Below are 10,210 nucleotides of genomic sequence, written 5' to 3' on the forward strand. Positions count from 1 at the left end.
AATGTCTCCGGTAGGGTAGGGAGTAGCGAAGAGGTGTAAGTCTTGTATACTTCAGTGTGAAGACCATCCGGCCCCGGAGCCTTACCATTAGGGAAACTGGCCACTGCCAGTTCCAGCTCCTCCTGGGTGATGGGGGCCTCCAGGTCTAGTCTATCCTCAGGTGTAAGGGACGGCAAGGGGACACTATGCAGATAATCCCCCAGCTCAGAATCAGAATAATCCGCTCTTGTCTTGTATAAGGAAGTATAAAATTCCCTGAAGACTTCAGATATTTTCCCCTGCTCCGAATGAATAACACCGGTCGGGTCAGAGACAGCCCCAATATAGGTGGTAGGCTGTTGAGCTCGAGCTATCTGAGCCAGGAGCTTCCCCCGCCGCATCTCCCTCAGCCCAGTACACCCACTAGTGAAGAATAGTTTATTCTGGGATTGTACCGAAGGAGCTTTGAGCAGCCTACCAAGCGCCCTCAGCACTTCCGCTTCAATCACCTATGTATGCCCCCTCACAGTCAGCCACCCTCTGGTACGCCAAATTCAGTTTACGCCTAGTCCTAGATTTAATAGAGCAGATGTTCTTAAGAAGGGCACCCCTAATATAGGCCTTTAGTGTGTCCCAGACTACCCCTAGGGGTGCAGAGGGAGTGTTCACCGACAACAAGAATGAGACGTCATTCTCCAATGATATGTGCTAATCAATGTCAGCCAGAAAGGAAACGCCAGGGGAGCATAGACCTGCTCCTGTGCAGGGAAAGCTGGACAGAAATCATGAAGTGGTCCGATAAACATCTGGGGTGAATGACGACTTGTGAGTTATAGGGGACTATGTCGGACGTCCCCAGGGTGTAATCAATCCGCGAGAGAGAGCCATGTGTTTTAGAATGGCAGGTATATTGTAAATTAGTGGGATTAGACAGTCGCCACAAGCCCAGCAGTCCCAGTTACAGGCAAAGATTACTAAAGGGAGTGTTAAGTACAGAGGTATTGAGCGAACTTTGAGGGAATCTATCCATGGACACATTCATGACATTAATAAAATTCGCCACTACTAGGACCGGGAGGGGCAGCTTATCTGCCAGAAATCTGGCTAGATCCTTGAGCACATCATTGGAGAATGGTGGCGGGATGTAAACAGAGGCAATAACACAATGCAAGTCAAAAATGCGACAATGTAAGAACACATACCTCCCCGGGTCATCCACCCTGATCTGCGTGCAGGACAACGGTAAGGTTTTATGGATTAGAATGGAAACTCCCCTGGAGTAAGAGGAGTAATGGGAATGGGTAACTAACCTGACAGAAGTGTCTGTTCAGGGCGCCTGAGGTGTCTAAAGTTAAATGGGTCTCCTGCAAACAGATAATAGAGGGTTTAAGATGGAGGATATGATTGAAGACAGTTTGTCTCTTAACTGCGTCTCCCAGACCTCTCACATTCAAGGAGACCAGAGTAGTTAGTTGAGCAGACATCTTAAAATCATGGCATACAGTGAGAAGCAGAGCGTATCACCAAAAGTATACATTAACACGTGGCTGGAAGAATGTCCAACAGTAGCTGTCAAATGTAGAACACCTCGGGGGAGGAAAAAGTAAAAAAAAAAAGGTGGGAGCAAAAAGAAAAACAAAAAGAAAATAAAACCAGGAACATCCAACGTAGAGAACCTGGGAAACCGTCCACGCAAGTAGGCCTTCGGGGGAAGGTAGCAACAGCCCGCATCACCGGTGGGCTTAGGCAACAGTGACTCCAGCAGGTGGAGGGGAGTCGTACAGTCATGAAGGGAATCTCCTCTCACATTAACAGTGGGAACTTGGAGGTGCCTTGCGTAGACAAAACTCAGTGCCTGTAGGAGACTTGAAAGAGCAACAATAGAAGAAGGGTCTCATAGCGCCTTCAGAGGAAAATGGTTCAGGCATCCGAACCTTGAAGGTGAGCAAACCTTTCCAGCCAGGATAAAGCTTGAGAAGGGTAATCAAAGAAGTGGGTCTCTCCCTCAGCGACCACTCGGAGCCTCGCAGTATAAATCATGGAGTAGGCAAGGCAAAGGTGTTGAAGGCGTTTCTTCACTTCTTGGAACTTAGCTCTGCGCTGTTGAACCTCCCGGGAGAAGTCAGGGAACAGCATGGAATCTTCGAGCCAGCCAAGGATAGTTTGCCCAGCTCTCTCACCTTCCTCAGTATGCGTTCCTTCTCTCCACAGCAAACAGAGGAGATAGGTAGTCCTTCCCAAATACCTCACACAGCCAATTTTCAATAAAATCGGTTGCATTAGTACCTTCGGCACGTTCAGGAATGCCGACAGAGCGTACATTGTTGCGGCGTAGTCGGTTCTCAATATCATCAGATTTCAGGGAGTTTGCAGGACTCTGCTGCATCGCAAGCTTGACATCTGCAATTAAAGGGGAAGTAGAGCCCTCCAAATCGCTAATTCTACCCTCCAAGGCAGCCGTGCGCTCCCGCACCTTCTGCAAATCATGGCGCATAAACGAGATATCCGCTCTCATGCCTTGGACCTGCTCCGTGAGGGCAGACAATGCTGTATTAGAGAGCTGGACAGCAGAAAACACGTCAGCAATGGTGGGTTCAACCGTCTTGATTTTGGCTTTAAGGGGCTTAAGGCCTTTAGCAGTCTTGGTTGCAGTACTCACGGTCACCACAGGGTCGTCCGGGCCTTCTGAATCAGATATGGGGGGGATCGCCTATGGATTCCCTATGGGAGCAACGGTCGCCCGAGTAGGATAGCTTGTGCTGCTTAGCTGGGGTATCAGGATGATGTGCAAAGCGCTCCAAACGCGCTGCTGTGTCCTTATTTTTCTCCGCAGTAGCTTTGCGTGGGGTCTGGAGCGCTGCCTGTGTGCCACCGCCATCTTGGACCGCAGGGCAACCTGGCTTACCCTCCTTCTTTTTGGACATCGTTGCGGGTAAAGGCGCCCATCCTCGACCACCAAGTGCGACCCCGGGGGACAGGAGAACTTGCCCTACAAGCCGATGAGGAGCAGGAGATCGGCAAGGTAAGCCAGAGGATGTAATTCAGGATAATCTTATTGGTTTAATATTGATTTGATAAACATTTGCACATCAGGACCTTAACATTTAGTAGCACCATCTTTTTATTCTACCAGTCCTGTATTTTCAGGAAATGTATGGTTTGGGTGATCTTTTACAAACTCTAAAAGCAGCAGATGAAAATAAGGAAAGATGAAAAATTGCAAAAATGGTCTGGCCAGCTGAGGAACGCAGGGCTTGGCAGCGAAAGGGTTAATAAACTAAGGTACCTGCTATGTGACACAAATTGGGACCAAATCTTCCTGAATATGAACGCTAATGACAAGTGGGAATATATATAAGTCAGAGGGGTCACTACCCAGATAGCAAGCAATTGAGCTGCAAGTTTGAAAATGACTTGCTAAACTATTGCAGACTTGCCAAGCTTCACAATTTTGTTGCACAATTACATCAAGTCTGCATTGCAAGTCTCCAGACCAGTGAGCTTGCAGAGCTCTTGCTAAGACCTGCAGGACTCTTGCTGTAGACTTGCCAAGCAAATTTGCTACAAATTCAAAAAGTGTCAACTAGAACTTGTGCTGCAAGTGTTCTGCAAGTCTACAACTTGCCAGGAATATGTGCAGCAAGTTAACAAAATTACAATTTCACCCCACCACAAGTTTGTAGTAAGTTATCCTTGCTATCTGGGTATTGGTGTTCAAAAACTACAAGATATGCAACAAAAGCTGCAAAAGAGCAATCAGGGTTGCAAAGATATATAAGAGGAACACATATCAACTGAAAGCAAAAGAAACAACAGAACATGTAGGCCCTATAAAAAATGACATGAGGAAGTTAGCTACCAGTGACAGGGGAAAAGCTGATGTGTTAAACACATTCTTTGCTTCTGTCTTTACAGAGGAGATGGACGGGGTTAATATTCGAGGCATCACCTCCGGAAACAAAAGTTTTAATGTATCCCAGTGGGTGTCAGAGAGCAGAGTAAAAAGGCGTCTGGAAATCCCCAGTTAGACTTACAGGTAAGAGAGTTTCCGAGAATCTTCCAGGACAGCAACCTGAGAGATGATTGTCTCTTTTGTCTACAGGAAACACAATCAACAAAGGTTTAAAAGCCCCTCCCACCCCCTCGTCCAACAGTTTGAGATACAAGTAGAATACCTCCACCAGTGCATGAGGGAAAACAATAATATCAACATGAATATCATATGGGTGGCAAGTAGGCTTGCTGTCCTAGAAGATTCTTGGAAATTCTGTTACTGGTAACTCTAACTGGGGATTTCCCCCAATCATCTTCCAGGACAGCAACCTGAGATGATAAGCAAGATACAATTACCAAGCCTACCTTAGGGTGGGACAACAGTTTGAAGAACTTTTCTGCTGAAAGATAAATCTTGTTGTCATAGTTCTTCCATCCTGTAATGCTTCACAAAGGTGTCCTGATTTGACCATATGGCTGCTCTGCAGATTTGGTCCACCGAAGCAACTACTTTCTGTGCCCAAGTGGTTGCTAGAGATCTAGTAGAATGGGCTTTCAAAGGACCTAGAACTTCCATTCTTTCTTTTTTATATACCTAGGAAATGGTGTGTCTTATCCATCTGGATAAGGTAGCTCTCGAAGCGACAGAACCTTTCTTGGACCCGTGGAATAAGACATTGTAGGCTCCTCTGCTGCCTTGATTGTGTAACTTCTACCTCCTATTGCCTGCTATTGGGATACTGGTCCTTGCTCCTGTTCTTTTTTCCCCCCTGGATTTGGGGCCCTGTCCGGACTGGTCCTTCTGAGTGCACACGTACCAACCTGCTAAATCGATATCGAAATTCAATTTCCTGAGGAAGCGTTTTTTAGCGTGAAACGTTGAAATCATGTGACTCCTCCTCTTTCAACAACTTTAAAACCAATCATGTCTGTCTTCTGAATCATGTTATTATAACATATAATTATTTCATCATGTACCTTTGATTTGGTTATTAAGTGGAGGAATTCTGTCAGGAGATATCTGATCAGGTGTTGTTCATAAATGAATTTTATTAATCGAATATATTTTTAATCACTATTTAATAAATATTACTTTTTTACCTTTTATTGCCTTGAAATTGTCATTTAGTACCTTAAAAACCCCATCTTTTTCTTCTTGTGATTACTACCATTCAATAAGAACTATCCTTAATTGGTTCAAAAGGTTCCTTACTAATTCCTCTAGGGACCAAAGACATATCCCAAGGTGGTACAATGTTTTTTGGTATGGGCAAAGAACGTTCAGTAGCCAGAAAAAATCGTCTGATTAACTGGTCTTCTGCTAGTTTTATGTCAAGAAATACTGAAAGAGCTGAAATCTGAACTTTCAGGGTGCTAAGTGATAATCCTTTCTCAACTCCTTCTTGAAGAAAATCCAGTATAACTGGGATTAACTGAATCAGGATATTTTTCTATAGGCACCAGGATGAAAAGACTTTCTATACTAGTATAAATGTTTCTTGTAACCAGCTTACTACTGGAGAGAAGGGTCTCAATAACTTTCTGAGAGCAGCCCTTCTTCTCTAAGATCTTCCTCTCAATATCCATGCCGGCAGTTGAAAAAATTGTGGATTGTGATGCCAAACTGGCCCCTGCGAAAGAAGATTTGGAAGGAGGGGCAGATGCTATGGGCTCTGAATTGATCTTCTTTGCAGATCCAGGAACCACATCCTCTTTGGCCACCAGGGAGCTAGCAATATAAGTCTGCAATTGGAAAGACTTAGCTTCTGTACATCTAGAGGAAGGAGAGAAAGAGGAGGGAATGCATAAACACTAAGGGAAAGTCCCAACTCTGAGAAAACACGTCTATGCCCCTGAAATCTCTTTCCCTTGTCAGAGCAAAATAATCTTCTGCCTTCCTGTTTTTCCCTGTAGCAAAAAGGTCTACTACTGGTAACCCCAACTGGCTGACAATCTGAGCGATTACATCCGAATGAAGCTCCCATTCCCCCTGACAAATAGGAGCTTGACTCAAATAGTCCGCCACCAGATTGGAAGATCCCTTTATATAGACTGCTGACAAGGAGAGAAGATATTCCTCTGCCCACAGAAGAATCTGAGATGTTACTCTTAACAGTTTTGGAGATCTAGTACCACCCAGATGATTTAAATATGCTACTGTCATAGCATTGTCTGAAGAGATCTGGACCTCTTGTCCTTTCAGGCTTCCCTGGAAAGCCAGTAAAGCTTCCTTTACTGCAAAAAGCTCCCTCAAATTTGAGAAAGCGTTATTCAGCTCTAGTGACCACATCCCTCGGGCTTGTAGATGCTGAGACTGTGCCCCCCATCCCCAGGAACTTGCATTCCCTGAGATTCGGGGAGTGCTTCTGCTGATCCCATTGAGATAAGAAAAAGGTCTGCAAAGGCCTGGGGTGTAATTAGGCCATGTGTTTGCCAGAATGGAGGAAGTCATTACTCCCAAAATGTTAATAAATTCCCTTAAATATACGAGATCTGCCGAAAGGGCGTTTTGAATTAGGCTTACTACTCCTGAAACCTTTTCTTTTTTGGGAAAAAGCTTTTGAGCCACTGAATCTATATAGAAACCTAGAAACTTTCTGCACTGGGCCGGAATTAACGAGGATTTCTCCACATTCAAAAGCCAACACAGATTCTCTCAGATTCCCTAGTGTTTGCCAGACTATTTGCAGAGTTAACAAAATGTCCTCCTCTAAAAGGAGCTAATAAAAGGATGTGGTCCACATGAAAAATTTGAGATATTTTCTGAAGATGAAGGAAAGAAGTAATTTCTGACAAAATCTTTGTAAAAATCCTGGGGGCTGCTGAGAGCCCTGAACTGAAAATGCTGAATGCCCTCCTTTAAACGAATTGCAAATCTCAGATATCTCTGATGTTCCTTGAATATAGGAACATGGAGATACGCATCCTTTAGGTCTAGTGTGACCATGTAAACATTCTTCTGCAGGATTCTTCAAACTGAATAAATACTCTCCATTCTGAACTTCCTGAACAGAATGAATCTGTTTAATTTCTTCATATTCAAAATCATCCTGAGCCTGCCTCCAGGCTTGGGAACCAGGAAAACATGAGTAGTAACCCTGAAAAACCTGTTCCCTTGGAACAGAAATGAGGACTCTTTGAGACCTGGGTCTCTAATGCAATCCTGCAGGGCCACTGCCTTTAATTAATCCCTTGGAAGGGGAGTAAGAAAAAAGGTTTAAGGGGGAAGAGACCTGAACTCTAAATGATAGCCTTCTCTTATGCACCCTAGGATAAACTGATTTTCTGTAATTTTCACCCATTGGTGAGAGCAATAATTCTAGGGCCAGTATTTTTGGGTATCTCTAAACTGATTTCTTCATAATCATAATGTGGGGGCTTTTAAAGCGTTGTCTATGGACTTTTTGGGGTACTGAATTTTGTTGCATTTCACGGACGCACAGAATTTTTTATCTGGGCATGTTGGGTTTCTATTTACTCATGGTAACCTCATCTTTTATATTTTATTTTTAAAAATGGGTATTTTCTTGTGTTTTGGGGCATTAAAGTGCATTTTTCTCACAATTTTGGGGTTTAATAAGGAGTTGCGCTAATATCGTGCAACATAAAAATGTGCAACTGCCACCATTTTATTCTATAGGGTCTTGGCTTTCAGAAAATATATAATGTTTGGAGGTTTTAAGTAACTTTCAGGCCTAAAATGTGAAATATAACATGGGTACAAAAAATGAAAAAAGGGCCTCAGCCATGAAGGGGGTAAACCTTTGTTGATTGTGTTTCCTGTAGATGAAAGAGCCAATCATCTCTCAGGTTGCTGCCCTGGAAGATGATTGGTGGAAAGATTACATGTAAACAAATCTCCAGGACAAGATGGGTTACATCCATGGGTACTCAAGGAACATAGCCAGACCATTGTTTCTAATTTACCGTATTTGCCGCCGTATAAGGCAACTGGGCGTATAAGACGAGCCCCTAATTTTTCTGTTAAAACATAGGTTTTGGGTTATACTCGTCTTATACGACGAGTATAACCCAAAACCTATGTTTTAACAGAAAAATTAGGGGCTCGTCTTATACGCCCAGTTGCCTTATACGCCGGCAAATACGGTAAATTAGAAACAATGGTCTGAGAGAGCGATATCGCGCGGTAAATTGGGAATTACCACGCGATAAATCGCTCAATGTGAACGGGGTCTTAATGTCAGGTATGGTACTACAGTCAGTAGTATCAAATGGATTCGTTTGAGCACAGAACAATTTTCCACTGTGCGACAGACCATTTTAAATGAGCTTTGGCCCAGAGAAGACGGCGATGTTCCTGGAACATGTTCAGATATGGCTTCTTCTTTGCATGGTAGAGTTTTAACTGGCATATTTGGATGGCATGGCGAACTGTGATTACAGACAGTGATTTGTGGAAGTATGCCGGAATCCATGCAGTGATGTCCATCATAGAATAATGCTTGTTTTCAATGCAGTGTCGTCTGACGGCCCGAAGATCATGGACATCCAATATTGCATTTTGGCCTTTTGGTCACTTGTGCACAGGGATTTCTCCAGAGTCTCTAAATCTTTGGATGATATTATGTACTGTAGATGATGATATATTTAAAGTCTTTGCAATTTTGCGTTGAGGAACATTCTTCTGAAATTGTTCAACAATTTTTATATGCAGCTTTTCACAGATTGGTGAACCTCTGCTCATCTTTACTTCGGAGACACTCTGACTCTCTAAGATGCTCTTTTTATACCCAATCATGTTACTGCCCTGCTGCCAATTAACCTAATTAGTTGCAAAATGTTCTTCCAGCTCTTCCTTGTTAGTACCACTTATTTTGCCAGCTTTATGTTGTCCTGTCCCAACTTTTTTGACAAATGTTGCTGCCATCAATTTCAAAATTGCCTTATTTGTTTCTTAAAATTGTAAATTTTCTCAGTTTAAACATTTGATATGTTTCCTATTTTCTATAGTGAAGAAAATGGGTTTATGAGATTTGCAAACCATTGCATTCTTTTTTTATGTACATTTTACACAGCATCCAAACATTTTTGGAATTGGGGTTGTAAATTCAGGTAAATACTCTGGACAATGTCTCACAAGCAATGAAATGTACAGATGACAAGTGGCATAGACAAGGTTTCTAGAAACTGACAGAAATTGCATAGATTACTAAATCATGCAGGATGACCAAGGTGAAGGGTAGAATAGTGGGTGAGTCCCACAATTTTAGGCGAACTGATATAGCTGGCTATGTCTAATGGGGTTATTATGTTCTTCACTAGAACTCCCAGTCAGGTTAGCATAACATAACAAAGCTTCCGAAGGTCCATCAGTCATATCGCTTGTTACACAAAATGCGTTTGATAGTGTTAAGAAGCCTTATCGTCTTAAAGCGTATTTAAGCACCCAAAAAGAAAATATTTATATACTGAAGTTCACCAATCCTTAGATATGGTGGCTGCATTTGTTTTCTTTTTTTAGGATTTCTCCCTTTTTTTTTAACCTGGAGATCCTGCCAGTAACACATTTCCTATCCTAGGGTGACAATGCTCACTCGCTGTACTGTATGGAGAAGTGTTGTCCCCCTGGGTTGCTCTCCTGAGTTGGGCACTACAAACACCTGCCCCTCTCTTCGTCTTTATTATATAGAAGTACATTGCTTTATAGTTCACAGAAGATAGCTGGAAAAGCTTTGAAATTCCAGTTCATTCCAAGGAAGTGACAAGAACACTGGAGTACTATTGGGATCTAAAGAAAACTCCCGGTACTTGCAGAAAATGTTCTGGGTTTTTTTCCAAAAAGAAATCTAATGCAACCACCACATCTGGTAAGGTACAATATACACTGCCTGGCCAAAAAAAGTCACACTCTAATTTCCTTGGACCACCTTTAGCTTTTGATTATAGCACGCATTCGCTGTGGCATCATTTCGATAAGCTTATGCAATGTAACAACATTTATTTCCATCCAGAGTTGCATTCATTTTTCACCAAGATCTTGTAGTGATGATGGGAGGGTTATTCCACTGTTTAAAGTTTTCTCCAGCACATCCCAAAGATTCTCAATGGGGTTAAGGTCTGGACTCTGTAGTGGACAATCCATGTGTGAAAATGATGCCTCATGCTAAATGAACCACTCTTTCACAATTTGAGCCTGATGAATCCTGGCATTGTCATCTTGGAATATATCCAAGCCATCAGGAAAAGAAAATATATATTGATGGAAAAACCTGGTCAT

This window comes from Nanorana parkeri, unplaced genomic scaffold (genome assembly GCF_000935625.1).
Source record: "Nanorana parkeri isolate BGI_ZX_2015 unplaced genomic scaffold, ASM93562v1 scaffold1216, whole genome shotgun sequence".
In the NCBI taxonomy this organism is placed as follows: Eukaryota; Metazoa; Chordata; class Amphibia; order Anura; family Dicroglossidae; genus Nanorana; species Nanorana parkeri.